General features: G+C 45.6%; 1 protein-coding gene across 1 annotated transcript in view; it reads left to right on the forward strand.

Moving 5' to 3' along the window:
* The window catches only part of angpt4 (angiopoietin 4), an 89,495-nt gene that overhangs the window by 26,197 nt on the left and 50,766 nt on the right, over window positions 1-12,532 (forward strand). The gene's annotated exons all lie outside the window — the stretch shown is intronic.

Below are 12,532 nucleotides of genomic sequence, written 5' to 3' on the forward strand. Positions count from 1 at the left end.
TGCTAACTGGGTACAATAACTGGGTACAGTAACTGGGTTACAGTAACTGGGTTACAGTAACTGGGTTACAGTAACTGGGTACAATAACTGGGTACAATAACTGGGTATGCTAACTGGGTACAATAACTGGGTACAGTAACTGGGTACAATAACTGGGTACAGTAATTGGGTTACAGTAACTGGGTACAGTAACTGGGTACAATAACTGGGTTACAGTAACTGGGTTACAGTAACTGGGTACAGTAACTGGGTACAATAACTGGGTTACAGTAACTGGGTACAGCAACTGGGTTCAGTAACTGGGTATAATTGGGTACAGTAACTGGGTAGAGTAACTGGGTACAGTAACTGGGTACATTTACTGTCAGTTACTATACCAGGTTCTTCCCTATCCAGCAGCACATCATTTTGTTGGACGACCCCAGTGCCGATGTTGCGGGAATACCTCACTCCCAAATGGTGCCATCTTTCGGATGAGATGTGAAAAGAATCCGGTGGACATAAAAGACACATGACGCTGACTGGACATCTCTGACCTCGCCCGCGGTTGGGATTCTCCGCTGCTGTGAATGGAGATTTCGCTAAGTGCCAAGTTCTCCATTCCTGCTGGCAGTGGGTAATGGGGTGTGCAGTCCCGAGAATTCCAGCCGCTGTTGCAGAAAAGTTATCTCCAGTATCCTAGCCAATATTTATCAACATCACGAAAGCAGATTATCTGGTCATTATGACATTTCTGTTGGTGAGAGCTTGTTGTGATTAAATTGGCTGCCACATTCCTTACATCACAGCAGTAACTATGTTTATAAAGTACTTCATTGTCTGTAAAGCTCTTTTAGACGTCGGACAAAGCTGAACAAAATTGGTCCATTCTGCTTCCGAAAAACAGGTGGAACTAATTTCTCAGCACGAGTCATTAAGAGGAGGGACATCATTATGGTACAAGATCAGTCGATTGTGAATGAAATTGTAGCATTGGTTCTGCTGGAGTTTGGAATGGGAGATATTATAAAGCAAGGTTATGCAAAATGCAGGCAATGGGAATGTTCAGATAAGAGTTCAATGCAACCTTTAATTCACAGTGAATCTGTACATTGTTAACAGACTTTTTAGGATCGAAAGAGGCCATTCATCCCATTATGTCAGTGCTGGCCTTTTGAAAGTGCAATTTGAATGGACCTACCTCGCATTAAGTTGATCTTTCTCTGTACCCTAGCTATGACTGTAACCCTACATTAGAGTCATAGAGGTTTACAGCATGGAAACAGGCCCTTCGGCCCAACTTGTCCATGCCGCACATTTTTTTCTAAACCCCTAAGCTAGTCCCAATTGTCCGCATTCGGTCCATATCCCTCTGAACTCTCTCCTTTTCTTCTCTATGAATGGTATGCTCTGTCTGTATAGTGCGCAAGAAACACCACTTTCCTCTATATACTATTACAAGTGACAATAATAAATAAAATAAAATCAACCGTCACATCCTACTATCCCAAAACACTGTTTTCTTTTAGTATCTATCTAATTCCCTTTCACAGGTAACTCTAAAATCTGCCTCCATCATCCTTTTAGACAATGTGTCTCTGATTGCAATAACTCTGCATTACAATGTTCTTCCTCATCTTCCACATAGCTCATTTCGCTTGGTTTATGCTGTTACGCACTGGTACCTGCGGCCATCAATACATAGTCACAGACCGGATGCACTCTCAGTGTAGAGTCCTGTCTAAATCCATTTAGGTCATCTCCGGCCTGGGAGGTAGATTAGGATTTGACTTTGCTTTAGAGCTGGAATACCTTTAGTAGCCAATTTATATGCAGCTTGTCCCTGAGTATCTCTGCAGACTGCTAAACACATTTTATAAAGGAATATTGTCCCAGGATTTGATGGAGTTGAGCACGTCCCTGGGAGTCCCATTTGTCAGATCTTTTTCCTGTATCCTGCTCAGGAAGAGGAGGTTTCCGCTGCACATTGCTTGAAGTGCAACCAGCAATTGTATTTCCTCAATGTGGTGATTGTCCCTTTAAGAATCAATCTGCAGAGGAAGGGTCACATGACTCAGGAACCAATCGTGGAGCAGGATAGGGGAAGAGTCATCTCGGGAGCTGATTGCAGACATGAGGCCGAGGGGGCAGCACGGTGGCACTGTGGTTAGCACTACTGCCTCACAGCATCAGGGTCCCAGGTTCAATTCCAGCCTCAGGTCACTGTCTGTGTGGCGTTTTCACAGTCTCCCCTGTGTCTGTGTGGGTTTCCTCTGGATGCTCTGGTTTCCTTCCAATGATGTGTGGGTTAGGTTGATTGGCCATGCTAAATTGACCCTAGTGTCAGGGGATTAGCAGGATAAATGTACGGGGTTATGGGATTAGGGCCTGGGTGGGATTGTGGCCACCTTCTGTACTGTCAGGATTCAATAGCTTTAACCTGGAAATAAGCTAATTGTGTTTTTCCTAATCTGGCGAACCAGCAGCTTTACATTTAACCAGTGTGATTTCAGGAACACCAGAATAGGCAAAGGCCATTCCCTCGCCCCTCCACCATCAACCTGTTACATCATTAAATAAGATCATGGCTGATTTTGACCCAACTCCCAACTTTGCCTGATATCGCCCGATATTTATGTTAACAAAAATCCATCAATCTCAGATTTTAAATTCGAGCCTGCTCCACCATTCATTAAGATCATATCTGTCCAATCCATCTGACCTTTCCCTATTTTCCATTATTAATTCCCCCGACTTCACTCTCTGGAGAGCCAAACTCTACTTACTCATTTCCTTTTTAAATATGGCACAGTGAGCACGGTGGTTAGCACTGCTGCCCCACAGCCCCAGGGACCCACGTTCAATTCCAGCCTTGGGTCACTATCTGTGTGGAGTTTGCATATTCTCCCTGTTTCTGTGTGGGTTGCCCCTGGGTGCTCCAGTTCCCTCCCACACTCCAAATATGTGGGGGTTAGGTTGATTGACCATGCTAAGTTGACCCTTGTGTCATGGGGATTAGCAGGGTAAATGTGTGAGGTTGCGGGAATAGGGCCTGGATGGGATTGTGGTCGGTACAGACTTGAGGGGCCAATTGGCCTCCTTCTGCATTGTACGGACTCTATGAAACACCTGTAGAAATTCTTACTGTCTACTTCCAAATTTTTCGTTAGCTTTCTATCTTATTCTTTGTTCTCCCTCCTTATTAATCTTTTAGTCATTCTTTGCTGGGTTTTTTTCAATTCAATCCAATCTCCTGACCTGGCCCTCAATTTTGCAGAATTCCTTCAATTTGTTACTCTCTTTAACTTCATTATTTGGCCATGGCTGGCTCGTCCCTGCGTTAGAGTCTTCCTTCTCCTTGCAGGTTCCTCTTAAGCCCTGAGCAGATGTACCAAACCCTGGCACCAGGCCTTCTGGACTGCTGCACTCGGCTACAGAGAAGTGTGTCTATTCCTCTGACTATGCAATCCCCTTCTATCACTACATTCCTATTAACACTCCTGCTTGAATGGCTTCCTGTAGCATGGTGCCATGCCCAGTTAGCTCATTCATCCCGCAGCCCCCGTACCGGGCTGCAAGAACCTCAACCCTGGCTGGACAATTGCACTGGCTGAGGCTCCTCCATTTTTATCTTCTCAATCCCCAAAACTGTCTCCCTTACAGTCACACCCTCCTGTCCCTGGACACTGGCAAAATCAGAAGACCCTATCCTAAGGGGTGTGACTGTCTCCTGGTACAAAATGTCTAGGTAACTCCCCTTCCCCCCTCCCTGGTGTATCGCAGGGCCTGTAGTTTGACCTCCATTTAATGACTTCGCCAAAACTCCTCAAGCCGCAAACACACAGACTGCCAAATCTTCCTGCGTCAGTTTAACTGATATTCACGGAGCAAATCCACCAGTTCCTGAACTCTCAGGATGAACATTCACAGCTCACACCGTACCTTCCTGCGCCCCAAATGATAGGGGGATATTATTGCTCCTTAAAGAAAATTAAAATTGGTGTGAGACTGTGGAACTCGCTCTCACTGAGAGTGATTTTTGACTATTTTTTCATGGGATGTGGGTGTCACTAGCTGGGCCCAGCACTTATTACCCATCCCTAATTGCCCCTTGAGAAGTAGGTGGTGAGCTGCCTTCTTGAACCACTGCAGTCCGTGTGGTGTAGGTACACCCACAGTGCTGTTAGTGAGGGAGTTTCAGGATTCTGACCCAGCGACAGTAACGGAATGGAGATATATTTCCAATTCAGGACCGTGTGTGGCTTACAGGGGAACTTCCAGGTGGGGGTGTTCCCAAGTATCTGCTGCCCTTGTCCGAGGGGGCAGAGGTTCCTGGTTGGAAGGTGCTGCTGGAGGAGCTTTAGTGAGTTGCTGCAGTGCCTCTTGTAGATGGGGCACACTGCTGCCACAGGTGCCAATGGTGGAGCAAGTGAATGTTGAAGGTGGTGGATGGGGTGCCAATCGATCGGGCTGCTTTGTCCTAGATGGTGTTGAGCTCCTTAAATGTTATTGGAGCTGCACCCATCCTGGCAGGTGGAGAGTATTCCATCACACTCCTGACTTGTGCCTTGTAGATGGTGCACAGGCTTTGGGGAGTCAGGAGGTGAGTTACTCAGCATGGAATTCCCAGCCTCTGACCCACTCTTGTAGCCAAAATATTTATATGGCTAGTCCAGTTCCGGTCAGTGGTGTTAGAGTGCCGGACCCGAACAAGGTACATTATGAAATTATCTAAATGGAAATTATCTAAATTATCTAAATGGAAAAAAATTACAACATGCTACTGTGCAGAGGGACCTGGGTGTCCTTGTGCATGAGACGCAAAAACCTAGTCTGCAGGTGCAACAGGTGATCAAGAAGGCAAATGGGATGTTGGCCTATATCGCAAGGGGGATAGAATATAAAAGCAGAGATATCTTGCTGCATCTGTACAGGGCATTGGTGAGGCCGCAGCTGGAATACTGTGTGCAGTATTGGTCCCCTTATTTGCCGAAGGATATATTGGCCTTGGAGGGAGTGCAGAGAAGGTTCACCAGGTTGATACCAGAGATGAAGGGTGTTGATTATGAGGAGAGACTGAGCAGATTGGGTTTGTACTCGTTGGAATTTAGAAGGCTGAGGGGGGATCTTATAGAGACCTATAAGATAATGAAGGGGCTGGATAGGGTAGAGGTGGAGAGATTCTTTCCACTTAGAAAGGAAGCTAGAACTAGAGGGCACAGCCTCAAAATAAAGGGGGGTCAGTTTAGGACAGAGTTGAGGAGGAACTTCTTCTCCCAGAAGGTGGTGAATCTCTGGAATTCTCTGCCCACTGAAGTGGTGGAAGCTACCTCGTTGAATATGTTTAAATCACAGATAGATGGATTCCTGATCGGTAAGGGAATTAGGGGTTATGGGGATCAGGCGGGTAAGTGGAACTGATCCACTTCAGATCAGCCATGATCCATTGAATGGCGGGGCAGGCTCGAGGGGCTAGATGGCCTACTCCTGCTCCTATTTCTTATGTTGTTATGAAGTCAGACTAGAAACCAACAATTTTTCTGTTTTGGTAGAAATGTGAGGAAAGGATGCTTCGCTCCAGGAGTAATTCCACTGACAAATTAGAGATTTTTAAAAATCAAAACAAGCTTTATTCCGAACACAGTTTAAATATAACACTAACAAAATGAAGCAGTTTAACTCTTAACTGTTGAACAATCTTTAAACATGAAAAGAAACAACTCTTAATTTCTAACTTATCACCATTTCAGATCCAAGTAAGCAACAGTCTTCTCTTAGACTTAAACCCCTCTTTAAATATAGTTAGCAAACTCAGGTGTACTTGCTTTAAATTGTAGTAACAGCCGTGAAGGTTCCAGAGAGAGTCTTCAGAGCCATAGAGAGCATCTTGTCAGCTTCTATCTTTAAACAGCCCTCTCCAGCAACTGAACACAGAAAAAAAGCTCTTATTCCGTTGCCAACCTAGTTCCTCTCACTGCTAGTACCACATGATTATAAGACCCTGTGTACCGAACTCACCTTCCACTACTTTAATAAAAAAACCCAGAGGTCTCCTCTAGTTATAAACAAAAAGTAATTTGGCTCTATTCTAAGCAAACACTACCGGGTTAAAATTAGTAATTATCCTGCTTTTCAGCATCTGCTGCGTTCCTTCCAGACATGCTGACTGCTTCGAGAAAAAAACCTGAACTTTAAACACTCTACAGAAATATAAAATATATCAATAGCACAACCTCATCACAGTGCTAACCCCCAGGAGGTTGATAGTGGGGAATTCAGCAATGGTAATGCCAAGGGGAGATGGTCCTCCATTGTTGGATAGTCATTGCCTGGAACATGTGGGTGCGAATGTTACTTGCCATTTGTCAATCCAAGCCTGGATTATGTTCAGGTTTTATTGTATGTACGTAGACACAGACTGCTTCAGTGAATGGTGTTGATGCATCTCAGGCAGAGCTAGATGAGCATAAGGGGGAGAAAAGAATTGACGGATATGCTGATGGAGTGAGATGAAGAGGGGGGTGGGGGGAAGCGTGAATGGATCATAAACACCAGCTCCGTGTAACCAGGCTGCCAGCCTGTTTCCGTGCCCTGGATTCCATGTCATTCTACAATGCGCTGTTTCACATGACCTTTCCCTCACAACCTGCAACAAAATTCTGAACATTTATCAATTTGGCAGCTTGTGGGCTTCCTATCAGCCCTCCACATTTGTTAGTTTGCGAGATTGTTCCATGATTGCCTTTCGCTCTGTTATTACACAAATCCTGTTTTAAATGAGCCACTCAAATTCATTTAGGAGAAAGCAGAAATGGCAAGGTTTGATTCACGGCTTATCTGCCATCTGGTTCCAGTTAGAATAAGAATATCAAATCTGCTGTTCAAATCTCTCAGCGTTTCTTCAAATTTCATGCAGTTTAAAAGCAAAATTCAGGGTTATCAAAACACAAGATGGAACTGCATCCGGTCACCGATAATGGTTTATTCTTTAACATGGTAATGAAGATTGTGATGTAATACCGCTGACATGTTTAAAACACTGCGGGTATTCAATAGCGTAGACAGAGGAAAAGGATGGAATTTGATAAGAGAGAAGTGGGTCCTGACAGTGGAGTGGGACGTGGGCGTTACTTTCACTTGTGGTGCCAGGATCCAACAGCAGGCATGGGAGACACCTGTGATTACGTGGCAGGGTGGGTATTTATTGATGGAACCCACCATCAGCTAAAAGCATAGCAGGTATGGATGGGAGGAGGCTGCTGGCTACACAGGGAGGCTCTGTACTACTGCCACAAGCTTCCAGTCCAACTGCACTCTGATTTGATTTGATTTATTATTGTCACATGTATTGGTATTCAGTGAAAAATATTGTTTCTTGCGCGCTATACAGACAAAGCATACCGTTCATAGAGAAGGAAAGGAGAGAGTGCAGAATGTAGTGTTACAGTACAGTACAGTCTGTCTCACCAACTTTTACAGATGCACCATAGAAAGCATTCTTTCTGGGTGTATCACAGCTTGGTCTGGGGCTCCTGCTCTGCCCAAGACCGCAAGGAAGTACAAAAGGTCGTGAATGTAGCCCAATCCATCACCCAAACCAGCCTCCCATCCATTGACTCTGTCTACACTTCCCGGTGCCTCGGCAAAGCAGCCAGCATAATTAAGGACCCCACGCACCCCGGACATTCTCTCTTCCACCTTCTTCCTTTGGGAAAAAGATACAAAAGTCTGAGGTCACGTACCAACCGACTCAAGAACAGCTTCTTCCCTGCTGCTGTCAGACTTTTGAATGGACTTACCTTGCATTAAGCCGATCTTTCTCTACACCCTAGCTATAACTGTAACACTACATTCTGTACTCTCTCCTGCTCTATGAATAGTATGTTTTGTCTGTATAGCGCGCAAGAAACAATACTTTTCACTATATGTTAATATATGTGACAATAATAAATCAAATCAAATCAAGTCAAAATGGTGAGCTGCCTTCTTGAACTGTTGCAGTCCAGGTGATTCAGGAACACCCATAGTGCTGCGAGGAAAGGAGTTCCTGGATTTTGTCACAGCCACAGTGAAAGAACGGCGATATAATTCCAAGTCAGGATGGTGTGTGTCTTGCAGGGGAACCCGGAGGTGGTGGGTGTTCCCGGGTGAATACTGCCCTTGTCCGTCTGGGTAGAGGTCACAAGTGTTTCGGTGCTATTGAAGGAGCCTTGGTAAGTTCCTGTACTGTAGCTTGGAGGTGGTATAGTCTGTAGCCATGGGGTGGTAGTGGTGGAGGGAGCAAATATTTGTGAAGTATATTAAGCCACGAGGTCACAAGCGATATGGAGCTGAAGTGCGGATCAGCTATGATTCAATTGAAAGTTGGAGCCGGATAAAGAGGCTAAATTGTCTCCCTTTGTTCCAAATGCTCCTGAAGTGATGATGCAGTTTCACCATCCAACACCATCCGGATGGAGTGGTACAGAACTAATACAGCCTGGACAGGAGGAGGAATCATGGTGAAGTTAGCAAATGTCCTATAACATGATACTCAGTGGGTGAGTCGGCAGGTAAGAGAATCTTCCCAACTCACTGGTGGCTAATCCATTGGTACCAGGAGTAGAAATTGAGTTACCCTAAAATAATTACGTTTGAAGTTTCAACACGCAATTCCAGACCACTTCTATCTCGACCTGAAATGTCAAAGTAATTGCAGAAACAATGTAAGCCTCTCTATGTTTTCATCAAAAGATATTGTGGCACTAAATAACTGATCAGATTTCAGAGTGAGTCTCTGCCTTGCCCACCCTGGAACACCCACTCAGCCAACCTGCGAACGGAACATTATTTAATCTCCAGCAATGTTTTATTGTTGAAAACAATCGTTGAACTTCCATTGGCAGTTTTTGAAGCAAATGCATCATTATAGTTTACCCGCTTCTGAAGCCCTGTCCCACTTCTGATCCCCTTGTCCTGCCTCTGATCCCCTTGCCCCATCTCTGATCCCCCTGCCCTGCCTCTGATCCCTCTGCCCCGCCTCTGATACCCCTGCCCCACCTCTGATCCCCTTGCCCCGCCTCTGATCCCTCTGCCCCGCCTCTGATCCCCTGCCCCACCTCTGATCCCCTTGCCCCACCTCTGATCCCCTTGCCCCGCCTCTGATCCCCCTGTCCTGCCTCTGATCCCCTGCCCCACCTCTGATCCCCCTGCCCCACCTCTGATCCCCTTGCCCCGCCTCTGATCCCCTTGCCCCGCCTCTGATCCCTCTGCCCCTCCTCTGATCCCCTTGCCCTGCCTCTGATCCCCTTGCCCCACTTCTGATCCCCTTGCCCCACTTCTGATCCCTCTGCCCTGCCTGTGATCCCCTGCCCCACCTCTGATCCCCCTGCCCCACCTCTGATCCATCTGGCCTGTCTCTAATCCTTCTGCCCCACCTCTGATCCCCTTGCCCCACCTCTGATCCCCCTTTCCCGCCTCTGATCCCCTTGTCCTCTCAGTTTAAATTCGAGCAGGTACAAATTTGGAAAGTCAATTCATTAAATCTAGTTAACATCAAGGGCCTGAGGGCATTTGATCGGGTCAATAGCGGGTGGCTGTTTCCATTTGTGGGAGAGACCAGAAGTTTAAACCACAGTTTGAGAATAAGAGGCAAGATGGAGATGAATATTTTTCTTTCAAAGGGTTGTTAGAAGTTCTCCTCTGCTGAAAGCAGTGGAGATTGGGTCATTGAATTTATTCAAGGCAGTGTTAGACAGATGTTTGATAGGCCAGTCAAGGGTTATGGGGAGAAGATGGGAAAGTGGAGTCGAAACCACAACCGGATGAAGTCATGATCTTGTTGAATGGTGGAATAGGCTCAAGGGATTGGATGGCCAACTCCTTCTCCTGAATCCTATGTTCCTTATTTATGTCCTTCAGAAATGAAAACCTACCACCCTACCCAGTCTGTATCACTCTAGTTCCAGGCAATGTGGTTGACTCTTGATGCCCTCGGGGCTAGCTGGGGACGGGTTAGATTTCTGGCTACTGAATTGGTTATTGGCTACTGAGTGGGAGAGTAACGGAACCACCTGAACTCCTTGCTTTAAAACAGTGATCATTGCTCCTCTAGATGGAGATCAAGGTGTTTGTAAAGGATTGTTAATGATTTAATTCCTTCCAGGCTGTACAAATGGACATTCTTCCTGTCGAAAAGAAACTGTAGGAGTTGGAAGATATTTAATTTCTGCTCTGAAGAGTTCTTTCAATGACATTTTTAATGTGGACCAGTCTGCACAATATAGTCTAGAAGTGTAAGTTTGAGATACGTACTGAAGTGAGTCTTTGTTTAGTTCACTATTTTAAGGGAGATGTTAATCTGTTTTCTTTGCAATGGTGCAGCTGCAGTTTTGGAATTGTTTATTTGAAGGAGATTGTGTAAAAATACTGAAATCGCAGAACTTATTTTTGTCAATGTTTCGTTCTAAGTTCCTTTTTTAATTGTGCTACAGAAGTGCTTTAGTACACGCTCAATACATTCCACAATTCAATGATTTAACTCTCCTATTCCCATACTGCGGCTGCTTTCCCCATGGACCCTAATCCTACGACTTCCTGTCTCCGCAGTGCTGTGTCTCTTAACACTCAGCCAATCTCATTCAGCAAAAACACAAGCTACCCTTGAGTTCTCTTGTGAGCTATCAAAAGTTTAGACGCACACCTCCAAGGCAGAAATAGCACAGAGTTGCTTTTAAGAAATCAAAGCCCCCAGTCTATGAAAGGGCTGAAAACTCTCAGATATTCGCTGACTTTCATGTTCACAGGACATGCTAAAGTGCCTCACTGCAAATTAACTAATTCCAAAACATACTCCCTGTTGCACAGAAGCTAATTTGTGCACAGCAAGATCACACAAATGGCAATGAGGTAACTGTCCACAATATAAAGAAAAAATTGCATTTAGATAGTGCTTTCTGTGGTCTCAGGTGCATTGCAGCCAATGAAGTACTTTTGAAGTTGTAATGAGAAACTGTGGCAGCCAATTTGCCCACAGCAAGCTCCCAGAGACTGCAATGAGAAAATGGGCGGATTGTCTGTTTTAGTGACGTTTGTTGAAGATTAATATTTCTCAGGACACGGAGGAGGAGTCCCGTGGTTTTGGGATCTTATACATTTTGATTTGATTTGATTTTTGATTTGATTTGATTTGATTTGATTTATTATTGTCACATGTATTAACATACAGTGAAAAGTATTGTTTCTTGCGCGCTATACAGACAAAACATACCCTTCATAGAGAAGGAAACGAGAGAATGCAGAATGCAGTGTTACAGTCATAGCTAGGGTGTAGAGAAAGATCAACTTAATACAAGATAAGTCCATTCAAAAGTCTGACAGCAGCAGGGAAGAAGCTGTTCTTGAGTCGGTTGGTACGTGACCTCAGACTTTTGTATCTTTTTCCTGAAGGAAGAAGGTGGAAGAGAGAATGTCCGGGGTGCGTGGGGTCCTTAATTATGCTGGCTGCTTTGCCGAGGCAGTGGGAAGTCTAGACAGAGTCAATGGATGGGAGGCTGGTTTGCAGGATGGATTGAGCTACATTCGCGACCTTTTGTAGTTCCTTGCGGTTTTGGGCAGAGCAGGAGCCATACCAAGCTGTGATACAACCAGAAAGAATGCTTTCTATGGTGCATCTGTAAAAGTTGGTGAGAGTCGTAGCTGACATGCCAAATTCCCTTAGAAATTCCAGAAATTCCTTAGGCATCCCAGAATTCCTGCTCTAAACTTCCCCATTTCTCTCCCCTCTAAAACACTCTGAATAAGCTATCTCGAGGCTTTGGGTCGTCTGTCCTAATAGTTCCTGATGCAGTTTGGTGTCAGATTTGACTTCATTATGTGCTTGTGAAGTGTCTTGAGATGTTTTATCTTGTTAAAGATGCTTTGTAAATACAGTGGGCCTTAACATTCTCAGCGTGGCAATCAGCATTGGATTGCAACTCCAAACCCATTTCCCCACGCCAAATTTCTCAGTGCCTGTCTCAGCTGACATTCCTGACCCATGATGTGGAGATGCCGGCGTTGGACTGGGGTAAACACAGTAAGAAGTGTAACCTGGTGTTGTTAAACTTCTTACTGTGTTTATTCCTGACCCAGGCCAGGTGAGAACCAGACAGTGCAGCTCTCTCCAGCCCAGTGTCAAAGTGTGAAAGAGTCAGAGTGAAGGAGGACCCACCTCTATTTCACACCTGTTGTAAAGTAACTGAGTTTAAAGGTCTGATTGAGAATGACAGGCCCAGGAGAAGGTAAATGGATGGGATTGGGGGGGATTGTTGGGAAGTGTGGGCGTGGCGGGAGGGAGGTCGGACACTGGCGGTAGGGGGGCGGTGTGGGGGGGGCATTTGGACATGGGGGGATGGGATAATCGGATATGGGGAATGGTGGGCGTTGGGTCAGATTGGGGAGGTCACGTTTGGCCTGGATGTGGTGAGTGGGGGTAGTCTGTGTGGCTGGTTTGGGTTGGGGATGTCAGGTTGGGTCGGTGGGGGTGGTGACCATCGGTTCAGGTCAGGGGGTTAGGTCAATGGGAGGGTCAAGC

This window comes from Mustelus asterias, chromosome 20 (genome assembly GCF_964213995.1).
Source record: "Mustelus asterias chromosome 20, sMusAst1.hap1.1, whole genome shotgun sequence".
Classification (NCBI taxonomy): Eukaryota; Metazoa; Chordata; class Chondrichthyes; order Carcharhiniformes; family Triakidae; genus Mustelus; species Mustelus asterias.